At 36.8% G+C, this 24693-nt stretch overlaps 1 long non-coding RNA gene across 3 annotated transcripts; it reads right to left on the bottom strand.

The window, feature by feature from the left end:
- Positions 1-2242: 2242 nt before the first annotated feature.
- Positions 2243-7204, bottom strand: LOC104609651 (uncharacterized). 3 transcript variants are annotated; one of them, XR_016076628.1, is made up of 4 exons: positions 6752-7204; positions 6114-6347; positions 5517-5567; positions 2243-2656 (listed from the first exon to the last, which is right to left on the bottom strand). It is a non-coding gene; the product is annotated as an uncharacterized LOC104609651 (long non-coding RNA). The 3 variants fall into 3 exon arrangements; XR_016076630.1 differs by lacking the exon at positions 6114-6347 and having other exon boundaries at positions 2243-2388; positions 2471-2656; positions 6752-7084; XR_002023343.2 differs by lacking the exon at positions 6114-6347 and having other exon boundaries at positions 6752-7104.
- Positions 7205-24693: the final 17489 nt, after the last annotated feature.

The following is a 24693-nucleotide window of genomic DNA, read 5'->3' as shown; positions in this document are numbered from 1 at the left end:
ATCTGCCCCTTGTTCTTCACATGTTTTGTAAAACAAAATAGGGCTTGTTCCAAACTCCCACTTATTATTCATTTGTAATCTATATTAATTTTTTTAGTAGTGTTGGAGAAAGTGGGGTCACTGTAACTTTGGAGGAGAATCTCTGAGGCGTGTTTGAAGACACTGTCTTTAGAACGTTATTTGCCCCCACTCAGTTTTACTGAGTTTGCTATTGGGTTACAGGAAAATTCGTTCCCAAGATACAACAGAGCCTTGGGCGAGAATCTGCAACCAGCAAAGTTGAAGAGTCTCCAAAGAAACCTTCTATGAGACTGTAGTAGACCGGACTGAGAGAGAGAGAGAGAGAGAGAGTGAGTGAATTTCGAAATTGTGTGTTTTGGAGTCTGATTCATGCTCCTTAAATAATTTGTGAAGAGGTATGAAGAAAAGGTAGGTGCTGGTTTAGAGAAGGCACCTTGAACAATCTCAATTTCAAACATTGTGACTGTTTAAAAAGTAGTTAACAGTTAGTGACTGTTAACTTTAAATTGTGCCTCTTGATCGCACCTGATCGAATTGTGACCGTTGATCTCATCAACGGTGATCAACAGTCAGCAACACACCAAAACCAAAGCCACCCATCGCGAGCCACGAGGGTGCGAGCAAAGTGCGCCTCTAAAGCGTCTCATTGCGTCGCATACACGCGTGCGCACGGTATCGAATCCCCATACTCTCCTCTACTAATTCTAAGGAGTGTAAATCAGCTCCTATTGAAATACTGAAAACAAAACTTATAATTTTCCAATGTGGGACAAATTCAAAACTGGGTTTTATAAGAGAAAAACTGATTTTTCAATCAAGTGTGCAGGTGCAATTTCTCATGTAATTGACCAATCAAACCCATTGGATTTAATCTCATGAGATTAAAATCCAACAAGTAGTAAGTAGAAAAATTAAATAGATGGACAAGGACTTGACTACTGAACTGATCATATATCATTCCCTCTTCTATCACTACGACAGTTTCCTCGATTTTTGGTATAAATTTTAAACTGTCGCTAAAAATACTTTTAGCAGCAGTTGCGACTGCTACTATAAGTTTGGCACGTGTTTTTAGTGGCAGCCGCGCCATTGCCGCTAAAAGTATTTTTTTTTCAAAATAACCTTTTTTATTTTTTTCTAATTTTCTTCAAATAACCTACTTTCTCTATATTCATTTAAGTTAAATTGGTTATTTTCTCTGATCAAATAATCAATTGATCAAAGACATTATCAGAATTGTGCAATGAATAAAGGAGCATATTTACATCTGAGTTTGTCTTTGAGGAGGATCTGAATCTCTGGTTGAAATAAATACCGGCTAGAAAGTTGGCTGCCAGGAAGTGCATTGCCCCATACCTAGCAAGATTCAAAACTAATGATGCTGTCTCCCTCACATTGTAAATTAAGTTTTTTTTGTGGACAGAGATCAATGGAGAAATTAGTTTAGTCCAATTCCAATGGTACCGGGTTGGTGAGAATGAGAAACAAATTTTGAACATTTGAATCATGAAAATATAGATTCTAAGCAATTCCAAATGAAGGGGTGGAAATTAAAGAATTTAAATACTTTATAGATGCATTGTCTGAAGATTGAATACAATTTTCTTTAAATGAAGCATTATCCATTAACCGTAAAACATGGATAATGAAAATTAAAATAAACCCATGATTTCCTCATCCACAACGGAGTTAATACTGAGACAGATCCACTTCTTGAAGACACTAATCATCCAGTAGCTGCAACAACAAAGAAAGTAAAGTGAGTAATCCATTCGGTTGTTCAACTGGATTCAAATAGAACCACCTCCTGGGGGGGACAGCTTTGATGATTACATCTTTGTAATTTCTGGGTTGGGCAACTTGATTTTCTTATATGTTTGCAAGAATTTAATTGAACATAAGAAAGAACTCATGGAATCAACAGAGTTCTAAGAAGCTGTATACCTTCGATGGGCTTTTAGATGGTGGCAAGAGGGGTCCTTCCTTTCTGTTTCTTGCCATAAGGCCTCTGGAAATGGGAGACATCAGTCGATCAATCGGGCTCATATACCTGCATTATAAGTAATCACAGAGTTATAGAATAAGTAGGAAGAAAAAGAAACCTATTAATGTTTTTGTTGAAGCTTCTGTGGCGAAATCCATCACCTTTCAGAGTACTTGAATGACTTGGGGACTTTGAGAGCATCAGTGGTGATGGCTTTGTGCATTTCATTGCCGGAACCTTAGGATTCCAGACCTTGCTGCAGAGTTTGAGGAGGCATTCTCTCTAAAGAAAAACTATTCTCAGGTTGGGTTGGCTGTTGCTGAAGTGTTTCCTCTTCAATAGCTTCTGATGAACCAGCCCAAGAATCTTCACTACCCCCATTCCTGTCAGGGCCAGGCTTCAAGATCACTATCCTTGTTGGTACAGAAGATCTAGGCTTACCCAATTTGTTATCATAAGTCTTACCAAATTTCTAATCACAATCAATTAGGGGGATCTGCTCAGAGTGACTAGATTTTGTTCCATTGTTCAGGTTCCCTTGAGCAAGCCATTGCCCAGGAATTCTGCTAAGTTCAACAACCTTTGGATGTTCCCAAACTCTGGCTGCTTTCCATGCTTCAAATTCTTTCTTGAATTTCTGTAGTTCCTCCTCTTGAGTAAAAGGATAATTTGAGTGCATGCACAAGAGAGAGCTAATAGTTAGTATTATCTCTCAACATTTTTTAATTTTCTCTATCTAATATTCAATAAGTTAAGACAGTTAAAACATCAATGTAGATCCAACCCATTCCTTGCGTGCTCATGTATGGGTCAACCAACAGTATGGCCTAGCATATAGAAAGTTTAAACTTTCTAGCACCTATAAGATACAACACTAAAAACAATAGGTGATAGGAGAATTAAACAAATAAAAGTACTCAGACAATGTACAGCTTTATGTCTCAGAAACCTATACATGCGGTGAACAAATTACCGGTATGTTTCCAGATGTAGAACAGCTTGATTCTTATCTACTCTAATCGATGTGCTTTTGGCCTGCCCTTAGCTCACAAAATGACAATTCAAGATTCATGTTCATGGCAAAAAGTACAGACCTAACTAGGGCAGCAGGTCTGGACTCTGAAATCATAGGTCGCCTTTGAAAAGAACCTAAAGTCACCCAGTATGCTGCATTTACAGTTCTATAGTGCATACATTGTCACTCATGGCCCATCTTGACCATGGATGACTGGGTGAGAATTAGATTAGGCCTGCTGTTTACTACCCCACCCCAGCTCACCCTACATATTTTAATTCAAAGCCATACTCAAGCTGAATCTACTACAAACAAGACACACACAATGGGCTACAAACCAGTCAAGAGTATGTGCATCAGAAATCCATATATTCACTGATGATTGGGTAACCCATTGTACATGTCTTATTTGTAGCAGATCCTGATCCTAAACTCACATCCTATGCAGGGTGGTGCACAAAATTTTTTGGTTTCTGAACCAAACCAATAGCAGTTTGCCATCCAGTACATTCCTATTTCAAAATTAAAATCATTTTTTCTAGATGGTGTTGCAGAATATTTTTTTTTCACCAGACCAATAGCAATCTGTAAACAAGGAATGGCGGTTTACTTCATGAGTTCCTCTATCTAATTTATCTGAACAATCCAATCAATTAGCATAATAAAAGAATTCATGTATATGAATTGCTTTTGGGCTGTCAGTTAAATTTTGGGGAATAGACCTACCAACATTGATTGAATGGTTTGGAGATATGGACCATTCAAATGACGCCTAAAAGAGTTAAATCCATAAATTACATATCTTTAAAATTTTACAGGGAATAAGAAAGTGGAAGAAGAAAGAAAAATAAATAAAGCATGCTTTTATGCATGCATAACCTGATTGTGAATTAGTATAATGTTGGATATTAGAGTTCCCTCCATGTCTTTTCATTTGTTTGTTCTGTTTTTTGGAATAAGAATAATGGAAACGATGTACCATTTTTCACTAAGACCCTCTACACCCTATCGGAAGGTGCATCATATCTCCCCTCTTTAGCCTTCTTTTCCCCACCTTTTGGAAACACAACTCCACAACATTGGTTTAGAATACATAGAAATACATGTATATTTTTTCTTAATCTAGCCACTAGAGAAGCTTGCTATATGATCTCCCATGTGGAAGAATCATGCATGTAATCCAGACCTATCACTGGATTAGGGATCCTCTATATCAACACCTCCTCCCTGAACTCCAAATCAGCCTTAAAGACTACCTTGTACTAGAATTCTTCCCATCTTAAGCCAGCCATTCAACTTTGAAATATTTTAATTTAGAACATACTCCTAAGGAAGATTTTTTTTGCATAACTGGAATAATCTTATTGTCAAAAAAAATAATAGAAGGCTACAAGATAGATTGTGTCAACACCCTAAAGTTACATTAGGAAGCTAGTCTCCCTTCCCTACACATACCCCTTCTTTGTATATAACAAAAAATTCTCTTGCTTCCAATGGGTGGACCCCGTTACATTTGATCCCTATTGTCCCTTCTCTTGCTAGAACATCTGGCATATCATTTTTTGTTTTCCCTATCCACTTGAAGGTGGTTCTCGATCAGCTCCCTTGCAAGACATGCTACTTCTCTCAAAGTGTGCCTATTAGCACCAAGGTCCTTGGCTATTCAGCTCCCTTTCTCAAGCCTATACCACTAAGAAAAGGTTTATTTTGGCAACAAGGGAAAGCATTTTAAGCTGAAATTCTCCCCATAGAGTGTCTAGAGGCCCTGTTGAGCTCCCAACCAAATTTCCACATAGAATGTTTGAGGGTTGTTTAGACTCTTTGAGTAAATCTGATAAGAAAAATCATATTGCTTTTACTAATGTGGCAGTTATTTTTGCTTTGAAAAACAAAATCATACATATTGGCAAACACCCACTAAATAAATACATAATACATTGACTCTTGGTTTTCCTCTAGGAAATGTAATCATTAATAGTTTTACATTATCTTCCAACATTATAGCAAACTGCAAACCTTCACAGTACATCTCATATACATGCATTGTGACTTGTGTATATTGCACAAGGAAGGGTTGGTTGCTATTAATGTAATCATTAACAGTTTTTTCTTCTGTTGAAGAAAAAACAGCATAAAACAAATTACCATTCCTATCAGTAGCAACCAAATGGAGAGAAACTAATGAAATGCAGGTTATTTACAAAAATCAGACTAATGAAATGCAAATACTAGTGAACCATTATTTACTAATTATGATGCCTAGCAGTAGCAACTAAAATCCCAAGCAATAGAAAGATAAAAGTAGGTATCAGTTACAAATATACCAGTCCTAGTTTTCCAACATTAGTGTAGAAAGAGTCAAGCCAAGTTATTTACAGAAATCACACTAATGAAATGCAGATACTAGTGTGCCTTTGTTAATTATGATGGCCTATCACTACCAACCAAAATTCCAAGCAATAGAAAAACAAAAGCAGGTACTAGTTACAAATATACCAGTCTTAATTTTCCAGCATTAGTGTTGAGTTTGTGAGAATTGATCCAATCCTGCTCAAAACAAAAAAGTTACACTTTTTGTCAAGTCATTAGAAGGAGGAAAATGGTTGGCAAAGCCACTAAGAAATTAAATATTTTTGAATTAACTTGTTCCTATAACTTTGCATTCATGTCCTCCATGATCTTCCCATAATAAGTTCTGCACCAATACAGCAAAGCAAATTTATTTGGCTCTCTAAAACACAATCTAAATTGATGTCCATCTTTATGATTCATAGATTGATATTACTTCTTCTCTTTCAGTTTGGCAGAGGTATTGACCCTTTCTTGTATAATAAGTTCCAAGGTCTGTACAGAAAAGGACATTATGAAAAAAAAAAAAGAAAAACCAAAGAAGAAAAAAGGAAAATAAATATTGCAGAGTATTGAAGTGCTTCTAATTGACAAAATATATGTTAACATGGAAAAAACATTTGGAGGTTATTATCTTTCTAACAAAACCAATTTTTCAAAACAAATTGTCTTAAGAAAATAACCTAGAGATTCTAAAATAATCCTCCATTAAATTAAAAATAAAAGACTAAACTAAATTTATACCTATTGATTTTGCTCTCCGGCTACCAAGAGGATCTAGATTCCTGACACAAGAGGGAGGCAGAACACAATAGTGCAAAGCCACAATAGATTGTGAAACATAATTCTTTTTCTTTTCTGATGCAACTATAGATGGCTTTTCTGTCTTAAGATCATCTTGATCAAAAGAATCAGATTCAAGAGTCATCACTTGATTGCAGAGCATGCTGGAACTGAGAGAATTAGCCAAGAGACCCTCTGAGAAAATGAGGAATGTTTACATGTAAATAAGCGGGAAAAGACTAGAAAAAGTCATATCACTAGGAGAGATATTAAAGTGCAAAAAGGAAAGTAAAAAAGGATAGAAAAGCATTCATTTACAAGTATTAAGAAAAATGAAACCATAAAATGCAACTAAAATTCAGAAACAATAGAAGAAATATAGGTAATATTTAGATATCTAGCAATCATCAATTCATAATACATGACCAAAATTGCTGTTTCCTTTTTCCTATCAAGAGGTAAATAAAAAAAAACCATAAAAAAACCATATCAAGAGGTGAATACGCAAAGAAAATCAAATATGAGATTGAATAGAGAGAAAGAGAAAGAGAGAAAGACAGAGAGAGAGAGAGAGAGAAAGAGTAAAGATAGAGATTTACCGGTGGTTAGATGTCGTCCACTGGTTCCGTCCGTGCTGGTGGTGCGAAGCTTGAGTAAGAGAGAGAGAAAGAGACGACTTTGGGAGAGAATGAGAGAAATGGGCGGGAAGAGGATGAAAATCAGAAGAGAAAGAGGCGGGAGCCGCGAGGAAGAAAATCTTAGCAATTAGCACCTCTTTTCTAATGGCTGTCAACTGGTCTTTAGCAGCAATTTTAATTGGATGCCGCTAAAGATCAATATTTCTAGCGGTAGTCACTGAATAGTCACTTCAGAAATTACCACTAGAAATGTGTTTTTTTTTGTAGTGTATTTATTATGTTTTTTATTTTTTTTCATGTATTTTGCCTATCCATGAATTTGCACTTATATTAGCCTTTCTAATATTACCTTGATTTGTTGATCACTTGATGTTTATTTGTGTTTGTTAATTAACTTAAATTTATTGTTGTCATTGACTCATTACACATTTGCTCATTGATTTTAATTTCATTAAACAATGGCAAATAAGGATGAAAATTGAAATACTTCTATCTCTAGGAATAAAGCTCATTTAAAGGATACTGCATGGAAGTATGAATATTGGCATGATATGGAGGATAAAAATGTTGCCATGTGCTCCTTATGTGGCAAGATTGTTAAAGGATGAATTAAGATAATAAAACAACATTTAATTGGAGCATATGGGAATGTTACTAAGTGCTTCAAAACTACAATGAGTATCGAAAAGGAGATGCAAGACTATATGTTAAAAAATAAGTGGAAGAAACCATTATATGATTTCATAATTGAGAACAACTGTAGGCCATGGGAGAATATTATTTCTGAAAAAGAATCCCATCATGAAAATAACCAACCTACAAAAGTAGGTGGCTACATTTCAACTGGTAGGAGTGCTCAAACATTAAATATCATATTCTTACAAAAAAAGAAGGAAAATGTTAGAAGACCCATAGATGCTTTTGTAAAGCCAAGTCCAAAAAAAGTGATAGAGGCAACATACAAGGGACAATCAGTGCAAAGAAGAATAGAAAGCCAATTAAAAAGGTAAAAAGGAAAAAAGAAAAAATGCGAATGAATATGTTGCGAAGTGGTTTTGCCAAGTTGAAATACCCTTCAACACAACAAAATTGAAGTTTTTTGAGATTATGGTGGAAGTATGGGTAGAAACCTCTAAGTTATCATAAGTTAAGAGAACCACTCTTAGAAGGGAATATTGAAAAAACAAAGTTGTTTTTCAAGGAATATGAAGCCTCATAGAAAACGTACGAGTACACTATTATGTCTAATGGATGGACATAACAAGAGGCAAAGAAATTTGATAAACTTTTTAGTGAATTCTCCTAAAGGTACCTTTTTTTTTTAAATTAATTGATTCCTCAAATAAAATCTACAATACAATTTGTATGAATTGATTGATAAGGTTGTTAAGGAAATGGGAGAAGAACATGTGGTGCAAGTAGTTAGTAATAACAACTCTACTTATATGGCTATAGGTGGTCTTTTGAAGATAAAAAGAAAAAACTTACTTTGGACTCCTTACATTGCTCATTATTAGACTTCATGTTGAAGGATATTAGAGGAGTGGAGTCTCCAAAGAATTATGTTGCCAAGGCAAGACAAGTGACAGCTTCAGTTACAAACATCCTATTCTCCTTGTTTGTATGAAGGAAAAAACAAATGGAAGGGATCTTGTTAAATTTGTTCTCACAAGGTTTTCCACTTCATTTCTTACTTTTCAAAGCTTGTTCACTTTCAAAGAGCCATTACGTTATTTATTTGTTAGTAGTACATGGAATAAATGTAAACTAGTGGAGTAACTCGTGTTGAGCACGGGGTTGTCAATTTGTATATTTGTGTCCGTTTACATTTTAAGTAAAATGAAATGTTTGGTCTACACTCATTTTTGTTTTATGTAATTCTAGATTAACTGAGCAAACAAAGGTAATGTAAGAGAATTTAGAGTTGATACTACTTGTTTTTGTCTTAGAGTAGTCATGAAGTTTTTTTAGAGACTTGTCTTGCAACCAAAAGCTTTACATAGAATAAATTGTCATTTGAATAAGTGTTTTTGGTCTTTTTTTACATAGAATAAAATTTACACAAATTATTTTCTTCTTTTAGGAAAAATTCCATTTTAGTACCCTAAACTTTAGGGGTAGTGTCAAGTTAGTACCTGAACTATCGAACGTGCCACTATAGTACCTAAACTTTTAAAAAAGTGTCAAGTTGGTCCCTGCCATTAACTAACTGTCAGTTATTTGTTGAAAATGTCAAAACTACCCTTCAAAAGAAGACACTGTTCAATGTCTTTTACCTTGAGACTAAATCGATTATCTTTAAATAAAAAAAGAGAAAAAACATAAAATATAACAGAGGGAAACAATAACTAAAAGCAAAGAACTAACTAGACAATAATGTCTTTTAGATCTAAAGGTAGAAGACAATGATGACTTAGTTTAGAATCTCAACCACCTCAACTGGTTCAATCCCTAGCTAGAAGACAATGAACAGTGTCTTCTTTTGAAGGGTAGTTTTGACATTTCCAACAAATAACTGATGGTTAGTTAATGGCAGAGACCAACCTGACACTTTTTTGAAAGTTTAGGTACTGTAGTGACACGTTTGAAAATTCAGGTACTAACTTGACACTACCCCCAAAGTTCAAGGTACTAAAGTGAAAATTTCCCATTCTTTTATTATGTTATACACTAAATTACAAGGCAAATCCCCCTTCCCTTTGAAAACAAAAAAACAACTTACTAATTGCTTCAGAGACATGGAACAACAAAAGATTGATTCTACTTATTACAAGAAAATAAGGTACAGCTTGGGTTGGATTTAGCATGAACTTGGCAAGACCATATTCAAAGCCAATTTAATGAAATGGGTTACAACCCTATTAGGACATGATATTCAAGTTATGGGTTAATATAAATCCATACCAAACCATCATTTCCACTTTTTGCACTCTTATGATCTATGTAAAAATCATTTTTAGAAGAGAAGAAGATTGAATGAACCATACTCACATCCACAACAAAAACATCTATCTAAATTTAATAGCAATAAAATAAAAACAACATGAACAAATAAATTACAATGCTCAAGAAGATTAATTAAATGTTTTAAACACTTCATCAATAAAATAAGACAAAAAGAAAATATTTAATATTAAACAAAAAATCAAAATTAATCTGTTAAATAAACTACATACCTAAACATGCAAACGAAATAGCTTTCAATAAATATTTATAAGAAATCCTCTCTCCACTATCCATCATTACACCCTCCTTATTTTCGGAGCATGTGGCAAATCTGTAAAAGCACGGTGAGATTAGTAGGACATTTATAAAATCAACTCTACCCTAAATGTAATAGAAGAACACATAAGCCATAATTTGTAAAAAGACACGTGTAATTTTTTTTTTTCAATTTAAATATGTAGAAGAAAATTGATTAGGTCGGTAATAACAAACGTGTGGTACATCTGTTAACAGTAACCACTTGTTACCATCACCTATGCTAAGAGTCCCCCTTAGGATCCCAAAAGGGGTGGTAAGTATGTTTATGAGGCTTTCACAAGAACTAGCATTACTGAGGATTGTGATGACTACCCACATATAGCTTTGGAGATAACTAACCAAAAAGAAAGTTGCTTTAAAATGCAAGAGAGACACACACCTTCTTTCATCATATTTACCTCTCTTTCTCTCTCTTAGTAGATCTTACCTCTACAAATTTGTTGATATCCATATCAACGCATGGAGATCTGGTAGGAACTTATTGATCAGCACAAGGAAGAATTCAAATAGAAACCAAAGGATGGATGCCTAGACAAGGTGATGGTACCATGGGACAAAAAGGGAAGAGCATCTATAGATCTAAGGGATCTAACCAAATCCGTAGAAAGTGGCACCTCTCGTCCTCGCTCTTACTCTCTTTCAAACATTAGAATATCACAAGTTTGTTAACGAACATTTGCAGAGATATAGTGATTAAAACGATAAATGAAAAAGACAAAAAAACCAAGCATTTGAATAAGAAATCAGACCATCATTCGTGATCTATCCGCACAAAGAAAAATATTTCACATGTGCATACCATTTACTTCATCATGTATAGAAAGTCAAGTTGCCCAAACAAAACCCCTTCCCATTTTAATCTATCTATCTCTCTCTCTCTCTCTCTTTCTCTCTCTCTTATGGTTGGTTAATGGTGATGAAAAATCAACAACGGAATACTTCTACTATGCAGTGGAACTGGTTAGAGAAAAGGTAAAAGAAATTATTGGTAGGAAAGAAACAAAATATAAGCCCATTGTAGAAATTTTTTACAAACATTGGAATAATATGATGCAACATCCTTTGCACATTGTGGGGTTCTTCATCAATCCAACCCTCTTTTATAAAGCTGATGGTGAAGAATCAGTTGGGAAGTTAAGATAAACTTTATACATTGTATTAAGAGGATGGTGAGTGACATTGAAATTCAAGATCAGATTTTTCATCAATTTAAAGAATAAAACCATGCCCGTGGTGCATTTTCTAAGGAAATGAGAATTAGACAATGGGAAATAAAATAATTAACTAATATCTTTCTCTAGAATCTTATGGTTAATTCATTAATATTTATATATTGTTATTTTTAATTTGTATTCTCTAATTTTATTTTTTTCTCTATTTTGTAATTTGTACTTTGTAGTTGATTAGTGGCATACTTATAGACATTGCACACTGGACCTTAGGCATATTGCAAGACATATATTAAGTTTCAAGTGTACATCTTTTGCCTGTAAGCGTAACTAGAGCATCTTTGAGAATATAAGTAATTCTACTATTAATTAGTGGATTGGTAATATCTAGTAGCGTCAATAATAAAATTAACTATAAAAGTTAAAATACTTTATTTTTATAATTTTCCTATTTTGTTTGTTATGAATGTATATTTTTATGAAAAATAGGAATCTACTTAATCAAAAGAGGCTTAATGATATTGTCTTCGTCTTCGTGAGAAATTCCTAACAAGATGTTTAAACCCAATGCAATTAGATCCCATTTGCTTTTATGATATTGATGAGAGTTGTGAATGTGAATGGTTTATTAGAAAGACCCATCAAATGAGCCAATTCAACAATGTAGTTATCTCACATGGAATCAAGCAAATGAAGCATTAGGAGCAATTGAAGTCATTAAAGGGTCAAATAAGCCAAGGAAAAGCGGATATGCAATTTATACATGTGCAAGTCAAAGTAGAGGTAGAGGTAGTAATGGGAAAAGTGATGGTAGGGGTTAAGACAAAGGCAAAAGTATTGTAAAAGAACAAAAACAAGAGGAAGAACTCAATATGGTTTAAAAATATTGAGGATAAATGAAGATGAAGACTTATAACTTCATGTGGAAGATGATGATGATGTTGATTGTTCTACTAATATTGTCGGTAGATTTAGTAAAGGTATTACAGGTTCTTATTTCTTGGATACTCAAATTAATTAAATATTTTTCTTTATTGATTTTACATGATACTTCTAAACTTCATATTTTGTTATCCTTTCATATAGAATTGGAGATGATTTTTCTACTCTTTTAGTTTTTTATTACATGTTCTTTAATTTAGGTTCCTAAATAGATGAGATGGTATTGCCAAATTTTTTTTGTTATGTCTTTATTCATTGCTTAATTTTGTTCCTATATAATTCCTTTTAAATGCCTAGATATCAAACTTTCAATTAAGGTTTGTGTTTATATTGCACAAGGAAGGGTTGGTGGAGAAAAGAACTGTTTATGTATAAGGAAATGGAGAGAAATTAAATATAAATGATATTCTGTTGAAGAAAAAACAGCATAAAACAAATTTCCATTCCAATTCCTATACCAAATATGGAGCATCCAATTACAATAAATGTGGATTACCCCCAAGGACTTCAGCCCTAGTGTCATCTCATCTAGTGAGGGATCACAACCCTAGGGAATGTATCTTGAGGAACACATTTCCCTTATCAGTTGGCTGAAGCATGTGGAAAGAGAGGAACATTGCATTTTTTTTTTGCATTTACTTATAGAAAAGTTGTCCTGTAAATGTGGTGAAAGACAGCTGGCTTGTTGAGTTACAAATATTTTTGTTGAGTTTCAAATATTGAAGAGTTTTCATGAGTTCATGTTCAACTACTTCTGTAGACACTAGACAGTGTGATAATATACTTTTTTTATCAGCAAAGAAATTAATTAAGCATTAAAATTAATTTAAGTCAGTTACAACATGTTTGGGCACTCCAACAATACCCAAATACAAAGATCTATACTTATATAAAAAAAACTGATGTCTATTGACCCCCTACTTTGCCAGTACATCAGCCATTCCATTTGCATTTCTACTAACTCAATTAAATGTGATATTGAGTTCCCTTGAAAGGTAAGCTACTCCCTAATGTGTGACTATAAATACAAGGAGCTAAATTGTTTTTTATTGTCCAAGATATGACTAGTTTTGAATCCACTTCCACTTCCAACTCTTGGAGATCAAGCTATTTTGTTAATCTTAGTCCTTGCAGCAGTGCCATCACAGTTCAGCTCTAACTGAGTCACCATCTCCAATTGATCCAAAATACATAGTCACGATTGAGCTTAAGTGGTTCCTATATACACCCTCTATGCCTGCCCTTCACTTTGAAAATATACATTTTGATTTCTTTTTTGATGTAAAGAGGCTTTCACATATATATATATAATACATGGTTCTAACTTATTAATCATGTAAACCCATGTATATGGGCCTAAGGCCTGTTTTCTAGTAATATTACTTTCATCTCTAGTTAATTATGAACAAACATTTAACGCCAAACCAAAAATGTAACTTCTAGAGGTTTCTCAATCAAAACAATAAATGCATTTCTCAAGTAGTAGAGAAATGTTTCCTGCTAGATCTAATACTAAGTGGTCACTAATACTGAGAAATTGCTAACTAATTTAGAAAAGACCTCTTAAACTATAGAACTAACAATTCTTACAAAAAGAACATGATTTAAAACAACAGGAAGAGAAGTAACAATATAAGTAGTGGTAGTACTAACACTAGTACTAGTGGTAGCATTAATAGTTCATATAAAAAAAACAAAGTTTTGGAGATTTGAATAGGAAATAGCAAGTCAAGCCTCACTTACCGAAATCTCTCTTCCTTTTGATAAATTAGATTAATTTTGAAGTTTTCTTCCCAAAAAGTAGTGTCTCGATCCATTTTCCTGGAGACTTTCTCATTGCAAGAAGGTGAATATAGAAAAATCACCAACCTGACTTTTACACACTACACATATACATATAAATAATAAGAAATACAAATATGAAAAGAACTAAATCAAGAAAACTCCCAATTTGCATCCAAAGCTTCAATTTCTTGGTGTATGAATTCAATCATCTTCCTCCAACACCAATAATAGCAATAGCTAAAATGTATTCTGAGAAAAAAATACCAAAAAGGTGGACTTCCAAAAATAGAAAAAAAATGTTTTGCAGTTCTAGGTTTCCAATTCACATAACAGAACCATCTCAATCAAATATTCTCCATGTTTTTGAAGCAACTTCTAGGTTTCTATTTATATGTCATCCTTCTTGATCTTGTATCTCTCCAACAATCCATCTTGACAAGTTGCTTATGTTACACTCAGTCCTATAGTTCCCCCATTGAGAAAGGGAAAGACTTACACAGGTTGGAATGCAATTGCATTGACAGGATAGACTGTGTCTCTTCCAGCCTCTGATTTTCGATGGCACTTGAATTCCATCCACCCCCACCCCCTCAAAACCCAAAGTAGAATTCCATCCAAACATCTTGGAGCAAAGCCAAAATCTCTCCTTTAATGGAATCATAGTCACCAAATGGACTAGAAAAAACCAAGATGATCTCCCCGTACCATGGCCTCCGAAACCACCTCTTAACCCTTATGCCTAATGGTCCAAGCCTTCAAGATTCTTCAAGATTCCCCAACAAGAACACACCAAAATTAATCTTGAAGGCACCATCTGAGGGAGGTGACAACAACTTCAGCCACAACATGTAAACTACAAATAAAAGAGCTCTTGAAAAGCTACATACCATTGGATTCTGAAAGGGGGTGACTATAAAGTGAAAATCCCTTGTGCTTCCTTGTATTGGCATAAAAAAATCCCTCTTTAAATTTGGGTTGTTTACTCAAACACCCCATAAAGTTACTAAAATCTTTCTAATAGTTTGCATTTTACCAAAACATCTCTTATAGTTTGAAATATTTACTTAGGCTGTGTTTGGAATCAGTGTAAAATGTCATCGATGTAAAAGTATACCGGTAACGTTTTACACTGAACCGTGAAAGTGACCGTTGCTTTTTGAAAAACACGAGGGTGGAAGAGTGTAAAGTTTTACATCGATAAAATTGATGTAGTTTTTACATTGATTATTGATGTAAAACTTTATGCTTGATGAGGTTTTACATCGATTATCGACGTAAAACTCTACTCCATCCAAATGCACGCACAACTGAACCAGAGTGCAGCTTTATATCGACCATAATTACATACTCCTTCCAAATGCCTGCAAAACTGAATCGATGTAAATGTTACATCGGTTCTTGATTTACATTGCTTCCAAATGCAGCCTTAATTAATCTTTCATTAGATGAAAGTGGAAAATGATGATTTTGACCATATTATGATATTATTTGTTTAAATAGATTTAAACAAAAGAAAATAAAACTAGAAATTTGGTATGTGGGCAACCTCTCAATTTGGTCAAATTTATAATTTGTTGGAAGAAGTTCTATCGGTGCTTTCGAAATAAACAACTATAGACTCATGCCTTTAAACATTTACACTCAATTTAGATGAATGATTGTGATAGACAGTTTTGAATGCCCTTAGCTCCAATCAGTTTGATGTACTTATGACATTTATTGTAAATGGATAAAATGCTTATTTGATTCATGTTATGTGGTGTGTTTCTGTGTAATACCCTTAAAACTGGACACTTATGAGATTTGTGTTGGTTTAGAATGTTCATAGCCAGTGGGCCGATCTAGGGAGATCTACCCTGATAAGGCTGACACTGATGTGCCGCCAAGTCGGTTGGGGTGGCCTGTCTCTGCCACCAGGGTGAGACCCGAGGTACATGTAGTGTGGGATTAGCTTGAGACCTTGAACCAGACCAGAATTCTAGTATTGCCCTGGACCTTGGCGATTAGTGGGCAAAACTGGAATGTTACACCTAATCCATAGACTCAATTATGGTACCACACTAGGTGGCAGATTGGGCCATCTTTGATATGCCAATCAGTGAGACCCTTAGAGGGGGTCAAAACCTGGTTAAGTTGAGATGGTTCATGAACCCATCTGAGTGGGTAATCATAGTGACAGGATCAATCCCTTTGTCGGACAAAGGTAATGATCGGGGAAATGCACTCTCTCTGATGAAAACCAAAACTGCCAGCAGTTGATTTCAATCGTTGAAATTTTGTTTTACAAAATATATTTATGCGGTATAATATATATTATAGGTTTCCAAAATTGTTTGCAAAATGTTTTAATCCCCGGGGTCCATGTAAGAGGAGAGTGCAGCACTGTACCTTGCAGTCAGGGGAGAGGTCCTCCCTTGTTGGGCAGTGTTTGATCATTATGGGCTGGGAGGTTAAGTGTAAGGCCTTTGAGGGTTAAATCTGATGGGCTAATCTTACATCTGCTCACAGTCTTTGGGTGTTACAAGGTGGCTTGGCCCAAGGACCACTTAGTGTAAGTGTTGGACCCATAGAGTCCATATGATGGGCTCAAGGGGTTTACTGGGCTTTCCAGTGAATTTGGCTAAGCCTTGTGACAGAGGCTGAGCCGAACCCTTGTGGCTGATGTGTAGATCAACGTTTGGGTCCCACGCCATACAGAGAAAGCCCAACTAGGCAGCAATTTGGAAGGCTTAAGTGAGTACATACACTTAATGGGCCAAAAGCCCAATACGAGCTGGGCTAATTAGATTAGCTTGAATGGGGCAAATCTGAGATATGGACCAACCTTAAAGGATAAGGGAAAGTCCCTATCCTCTTAGTAAGAGTCCAGATTTGAATATGATTCAAATCTAAAAACTCCTAATCAAATTAGGAGGGCTGATCATGATCTACAGATTAGATAAGGACTCTACCTTATCACTTAAAGGGATCAATATCTCCTAATAGGATTAGGAGCTGATCCCTTTAGGATTATAAAAGGAGGAGGGAGCGGAAGCCTCAAAACACACTCATCTGAGATACATATACAACACAAAAGAGAGAAATCAACATACAGTGAGACTGTGCCGATTTCTCCCTACTGCCTCCTTCCTGCCGCTGCTGCCTTCAACAGTTCATCTCCACTCACGTGGGAGTCATCAAGAAGGGTTCTTGATTTCAGTTCTTTGTGAAAGAATTAAAAAGTAGTTGTGCTTACTTGCTGTCCATTGGGTTCTTGTGAAGGATCCAGTTCTTGTGAAGAACGTTGCTGATTCTACTCCGTCCTACACTGCGCCATCTTCAGTGGGAGCAGTCTTTGGTGACTTTTCTGGGCATGAACACCTTCGTTGGGGGATACTAATTCTCCGTATCAGGTATTTCCTTCTCCTACTATTTTGTTCAGATCTGGTTCGGTTCTTGATTCAATATTGATCCTTGAAAATTAGTTTTCTAAAATAGGGAATGCGATTCCCAGTTGTAGGAAGGAAATAATTTTTTTTGAAATTCGCCCATTCTATTCCGCTTTATCTGGGCGTCCATACGATGGATCGTTCCATTCCTTCAGCTTGATCATTAATACAAATGATTCTTAACATATTGATTAAGTAAGTCGGTTGCAAATGATAGGGAATGCTTTAGTAAAACAAAAATTATAAGGTAGGTGATGCTGTCCGATTTGAGGTGTATTGAGACGGGCTATGCTGAACCGAACACGTAATAGATAATCCTGCCAACTATATGAAACTAAGGTGGAAGGACAAGGTTGTGCATCGAGGACATCTACAAACAAGAAAGAGTTAGAGGCTCGGGGATGAGGTCCCTGAGATGGTACTTCGACATTCAAGTCAGTAATGGGGGGATGTAGTCAGTTGGGCCAAGTGAGGAGAATAGTAAGTGAGTAAGAGAAATAGAGCATTTAGAGAGTTCCAAGAGTTGAAGCCCCTTTACTTTGATGAGGGATGCCTTTAAATAATTGAGACCTCACTCTTTTTGGGGTCATTGGGATGAGGCCACCCACTGAGGTTTTTAGGGAGTTTCACCTTCCTTGGAGAGGGCACTTATCCTTGGGAGGCAATGCTTATTTTTGTCCATGCGGGACTCGACTTCTACCCTAGGACTTTAGTGTTGTAGTTATCCACACTTGTAGTTGAGTAGTGCGTTGACATGGTCCAAGGACGTCCGCCACGGAGGTGCCCATGTGGCAGCTTTGGCGAGCTAAGGCATTGCCTGAACACCAGTCCCCTAGTTCTGAAGTTGATGGGTGAGTTGCTCGACCGTGGTGGAGTGGAAGAGCTCCTGAAGTGTTTGGCTAAGGAATTTAATAGATTTCTTTGGTTAGTTGAACCAGGTCTGATGGTTCAAGTGTTCCATACTCTTGGCTTTGGTAAGATGTCTTCTTCCTCGTCCCCTTCTTCCTCCCCATTCTAGTAGTTTCACTTCAAGTAGTAAGTTTGAGCTGAGGCCTCAACTAATGGTTGCTGGGCTCATTGTGTTGAAGACTAATTCCAACATGGCCTAGCTTGAGGTTGAGGAGACCAAAGGTGAGGTCGAGTTGGTCACGAGGAGCTTGAAGGTGAGATCAAGTCGGCCGAGCCGAGGAGGTCGAGGTTGGGGAGAGCAAACGTGAGGTTGAGCTAGCTGAGGTTGAGGAGACCAAAGGTGAGGCCGAGCTGGCCAATGCCGAGGAGACCGAAGGTAAGGCAGATTTGGTTGAGGTTAAGGAGACTAAAGGTGGGTTCAAGTTGGCCGAGGTCGAGGAGACCCAAGGTGGGGCTGAGTCAACTGAAGCTAAGGAGACTGAAGGCGAGAAGAAGAGGCCGAGGTCAAGGAGACCAAAGGTGATGAGGCCGAGAAGGCCAAGGTCCCCAAGGAACCAACTTCGGTCATTGGTTGGCTTTGATTCTCCTAAGTTGGCCAAAGTTTTTGGTTGGTCAAGGTCTTAGACTTGATGGCTAGGTGGCTTTTGTCTTAGGTTGGTTGAGGTCTCGGGCTTGATGGCTAGGTGGATAAAGTCTTAGGCTGCCCGAGGTCTCGGACTTGATGACTAGGTCACTTTGGTTAGCTGAGGTCTCGAACTTAGTGGCTCAAGGAACCCCTAAGCCTAGTTGGCCGAGGCACTTCCAAGCTCTCAGGTTTCTTGGGGAGCTTAGTGGAGCTTGGTCATCTTGAAACTGGTTGGCTACTCCTTAATGGGTTAGCTGTAATGCTCGGATGACTCTTCCCTCAAGAACAGGTTGAGGGGCATGCTCGGCTGTTCCCTCAAGCCATGAGTGGTATTGATTCCGTTCCCTCTTCATCTAGTTTGAGGTAGGAATCTCGTGTTCATGCTTGGCCGTTAGGGTTCAGCTTGGTCACCATGGAGGGACTTAGTGTGTGTAGTATGACAAACACATATCATTAAGAAGTCTTGGAGGATCTATGGGGCGCCTTCTATCATTAAGATGAGGTGGTCGACATTCTGTAAGGCGTTGAACTCTTTAAGATTTACTTGGTTTTGCAGCTGAGCTTAATGGGGGGAGAGTTGCTTCATGAATGGTGTAGAGATGGGGAGTGAGCACCAGAGCGGTCAGAGGTGTTTTTGGGATGCATGATTGCTTTTGGTGCACGAGGAGAAAGAAGATTGGAAATAGGCTTTTTGTGTCGATTCCCACAGGCGGCGCCAATTTGATGTTATCCGATCCGATGTGTGCCAAACCGAACATGTAATAGATAATCTTGCTAACTGGACTAAGCTGAGGTTGTGCACCTAGGAGATTTGCAAACAGGAAAGAGTCAGAGGCCTGGGGATTAGGTCTCCGGGATGTCATTCCGACACTCAAGTCAGTAATGGGGGGATGTAGTCAGTTGGGTTGAGCTAGGCTGAGCCAAGGAGAATAGTATGTGAGCAAGAAATCTAGAGTGCTCAAAGAGTTCCCAGATTGAAACACTTTTACCTTGAGGAGGGATGCCTTTAAATAATTGAGTGATTGAGTTGTACCTGGACACGCTCCTTGCGGGGTCATTTGGACAAGGCCACCTACTGACGTTTTCAGGGAGCTCCGCCTTCCTTAGCGGTGGTGCTTATCCTTGGAAGGCAGTGCTTATTCTTGTCCATGCGGGACTTCACTTCTATTCAAGGTGTTTGATGATGTAGTTATCCATACTTGTAGGTGAGTAGTGCGCTGACATGGTCCAAGGACGTTGACTACAGAGGTGCCTACATGGTAGCTTTGGCCAGCTAAGGCACCGCCTGAACAATAGGTTTTCGCAAATCCATCAAACTACAGGGGTTACATTAGCAATGACCCTTCAAATTTTGTCCTTTTTGATTTAAAAGGATAACTCCATTTACAATTCTTTAAATTCTATTATTAGGAAGTTTTGGTCTAACTAATTGTTGTATCATTTGTATATATTTCATTTCATATCTTCTCCATCACAAACTTTTTTATTTTCTATTTGAAGATATGGGTGTCAAAGGTATTTGAAAATCTGATTTCGAATTTGAGATTCGACATAATGGAATTGAATTCGGATAATTCAAATATCTAATCGTTTGAATTTGGATATCCTATTCATACTAAATAGCTAATCGCATTCGAATTTGGATATGACCTAATTTGATTCAATAAATATCTGAATTTGATGGATTATTTAATTTTTATATATATTATATAAAATATTTAAATACTTTATATAATTTATATATAATAATTAAATTATATAAATAATTTATACATTTATATATATATATAAAGTATTTATTTTATATATTTATTATTTACATAAAATAATAACTTGTTCGAATTCGAATTGAATCGAATATTAATTTTCAATATCCATTGGATATCAAATTTTCTAATCGGATTCGAATTTAGATATTTCCTGATTTGATTTGAATTCGATCTCAGACTTAATGGCTAAGTGGCTTTTGTCTTAGATTGGTTGAGGTCTCGGGCTTGATGGCTAGGTGGGCAGTCTTAGGCTGGCTGAGGTCTTGGACTTGATGACTAGGTCACCTCGGTCTTAGGCTAGCCGAGGTCTCAAACTTAGTGGCTTACGTGACCCCTAAGGCTAGTTGGTGATGTGTGCACAATTTACATGTAAATTCTGGTGTTTATGCATGGTTTTGATGCTGATTTGTGTGAATTGTTACCCTAATTGAGCTTGATTTTAAGAAATTGTCAAAGGGGACAAGTCTAGGGAAAAAGAGCATAAAACCATGTTAAAGGAGGCCAAATTGAAGGTGATACAGCCCAGTTGGGAGCAAGGCCCAGCCGAAAGGTCAAAGGAGGGCTATTCGGCCCTTAAAGCCCATGCAACACTCTTTGGGAGAGCCCAAAGAGAGAGCCTAGCCGCAGCCTCCAAGGGAGCATATTCGGCCCAGCAAGGAGGAGGCCCATTTGCAGCTCAAGAGCAACCCAAATTGCAACTCAAAAGAAGCTAGGGGCGGCAACTTCTAGAAGGATCAAGAAAAGCTAAAGGCGCCAAACCTTCTTGATGAGAGAACTTTCTAGATGAGAGAAAGGGGCTGAAGAGAAGGCTATAAAAGGAGAAGAGAAAGAGGGGAATAGGGGTCAAAAACCTTTTGGGGCAAATTCCTTTTGGGGAGAAGAGAAAGACAGGCACAAGAGAGGAGAAGAAAGGAGAAGATTCAAGAATATTCAAGAGAAGAAGAAGCTGATTTCGAATTTGGACAAGAAGCCATTGGAAGAGATCAATCTAGGTTGTCTTCTTCCTTGATTTCTGCACAAGTGGTAATCGAATTCAGCTAGGGTTTTCATGTTTCTTTTTCCCATTACTTCAAACTTTCTTGCTGTAATTGAATGATGTTTCATATAATTTCAGATCTGTAATTAGTTCTCTAGGGTTATTCGAATGGATTAGATTCAATTATGATGTTTCTTGATTAGAAATTTAATTGTTAGAACTGCTAGCCGAATTGATCTTAATCTTTGTAATGTCTGAATTGCTTGAGAAAGAATTTAGGCAATCTCAATTCTGCTTGGCCGAATTGTTCTTCTTTCTTGGAGTTTTTAGATTGCTTAAGAAAGAGTCTAGAAATTCGAATCTGCTAATCAAGAATCGAATTGAGTGCAATGTTAGAAATAACTTGCACAATTCGGTTGGTGATCATTCAATCTAAAATGATGCATTAGAATTTCTAGATCTTAATGCATACATGGGGATTAGATTCTTGCTAGAGATAGAAGGATCATCACTCATGCATAGAATGAACATGCGCTTGAGAGAGGCTGTTCATTGCCTTGGGGTTTCACCAAACCATGGCTGAATCCTAATCTAATCGAATGACCTAGAGATCTAATTGCTAAATCAATTTTGTGCATAGTTAGCTTGTCTTTTCAATTTGCTTGCAAGGGGTTTGATCCAATTTCTTAAAGATAGGTTGTTAGGTAGGATTTCAGTTCTGAAGTAGACATACAATTCGTTTAATCAGATAAGAGTAGACTGATATACTACTAGTAGTTGCTACATAAGTTCTCATGGGAACGATACTCTATTCATCACTTTATTACTTGAGCGGCTAGTGCACTTGCTAGTGTAGCAAATACGCATCAGTTGGCCGAGGCACTTCCAAGCTCTCAAGTTTCTTGGGGAGCTTGGTCATCTCGGAGCTAGTTGGCTACTCCTTAATGGGTTAGCTGTAGTGCTTGACTGACTCTTCCCTCAACACTAGGTTGAGGGGGATGCTCGGTCGTTCCCTTAAGCCATGAGTGGCAGGGATGTCGTTCCCTCTTCCCCTAGTTCGAGCTAGAAATCCCGTGTTCGTTCTTGGCCGTAAGGGTTCGGCTAGGTCACCATGGAGGGCACTTAGTGTGTGTAGTATGACAAACACATATCATTAAGAAGTCTTGGAGGATCTATGGGGCACCTTTTGGGGTCCTTGGCATGAGGATTAGCCACCGTAGGCACTTGTAGGGATGGTTGCACTACTGTAGGGGCATGTCATTGTTGCCCCAACACTTCTATCATTAGGATGAGGCGGTCAACATTTTGTAAGGCATTGAATTCTTTAGGATTCCCATGGTTCTACAGCCGAGCTTAACAGGGGGAGAGCTATGTCGAGAATGGAATCCCTGAGATTGGGAGTGAGCACTGGAGCGGTCGGAGGTGTTTTTGGGATGCATGATCTCTTCCGGTGCACGAGGAGAGAGAAGATTGGAAAAAGGCATTTTGTGTCGGTTCCCATAGGCGACACCAATCTGATGATGTGCGATCCGATATGTGCCAAACTGAACATGTAGCAGATAATCTTGCCAACTGGACGAAGCCGAGGTTGTGCTCTAAGGAGATTTGCAAGCAGGAAAGAGTTAGAGGCCTGGGGATGAGGTCCCCGGGATGGTACTCTGACACTCAAGTCCGTAATGGGGAGATCCCCGGGATGGCACTCCAACACTCAAGTCAGTAATGGAGGATGTGGTCAGTTGGGTTGAGCTAGGCTAAGCCAAGGAGAATAGTAAGTGAGAAAGAAAGATAGAGCGCTTAGAGAGTTTCAAGAGTTGAAGCCCTTTTACCTTGAGGAAGGAGGCCTTTAAATAATTGAGTGTCTAAGTTGTACCTAGACACCCTGAGGTTTTTAGGGAGCTCCGCCTTCCTTGGCGAGGGCACTTATCCTTGGAAGGTAGTGCTTATTCTTGTTCATGCAGGACTCTGCTTCTATTTGAGGTTTTTGGTGACGTAGTTATCCATACTTGTAGGTGAGCAATGTGCTGACATGGTCCAAGGACGTCGGCTATGGAGGTGCCCACGTGGCAGCTTTGGCCAAGTAAGGCATTGCCCTGACAATAGGTTTTAGCAAATCCATCAAACTACAGGGGATGCATTAGTAATGACCCTTCAAATTTTGTCCTTTGTGATTTACAAGGCTAGCTCCATTTATAATTCTTTAAATTCTATTATTTGGAAATTTTGGTCTAACTAATTGTTGTAACATATGTATATATTTCATTTCATAACTTATCCATCACAAAAAACTTTTTATTTTCTATTTGAAGATATGGGTGTCCACGGTATTTGAAAATCTGATTTCAAATTCGAGATTTGACATAATGGAATTGAATTCGGATAATTCAAATATCTAAACGGTTGAATTTGGATATCCTATTCATACTGATAGCTAATCAGATTCGAATTCGGATATGATCTGATTTGATTCAATAAATATCTGAATTCGTCCAATTATTTAATTCTTATATATAATGTATAAAATATTTAAATGTTTTATATAATATATATAATAATTAAAGTATATAAATAATTTATATATTTATATATTTTATATAAATAAAATATTTATTAATTACATAAAATAATAAATTGTTCGAATTTGAATCGAATAGAATATTAATTTTCAATATCCGTTGGATATCAAATTTTCTAATCAGACTCGAATTCAAATATTACCCGATTCGATTTGAATTTGATCTGTTTACACCTCTATTTGAAGATTACTTTTACCGGAACAATTTCTCCAACTTTTGAAATATGGATAGGCCAATTCACTAGAAGATAATGAGATCTCTTAGTTCAAAAAAAGGGTTACCTAATTACCTTATTAAGTGATTATCTTTTCTATTTATGCTATTAAAAAGTGATTATATTTTCTATTTATGCTAAAAGATGTATAAGTAGTGGACCAACCTAGGAATGTTAGTGGGTGAGGTTAAGCAGTAAACCTGCACTGACCCGACCCTCTTCATTTAATTGGATTGAATCGGATTTGAA

The sequence above is a fragment of the Nelumbo nucifera genome, chromosome 1 (assembly GCF_055504915.1).
Source record: "Nelumbo nucifera cultivar China Antique chromosome 1, China Antique-T2T, whole genome shotgun sequence".
Classification (NCBI taxonomy): domain Eukaryota; kingdom Viridiplantae; phylum Streptophyta; class Magnoliopsida; order Proteales; family Nelumbonaceae; genus Nelumbo; species Nelumbo nucifera.
Note: the sequence above shows the minus strand (reverse complement) of the source record. Positions and strands in the feature narration are given on the sequence as shown.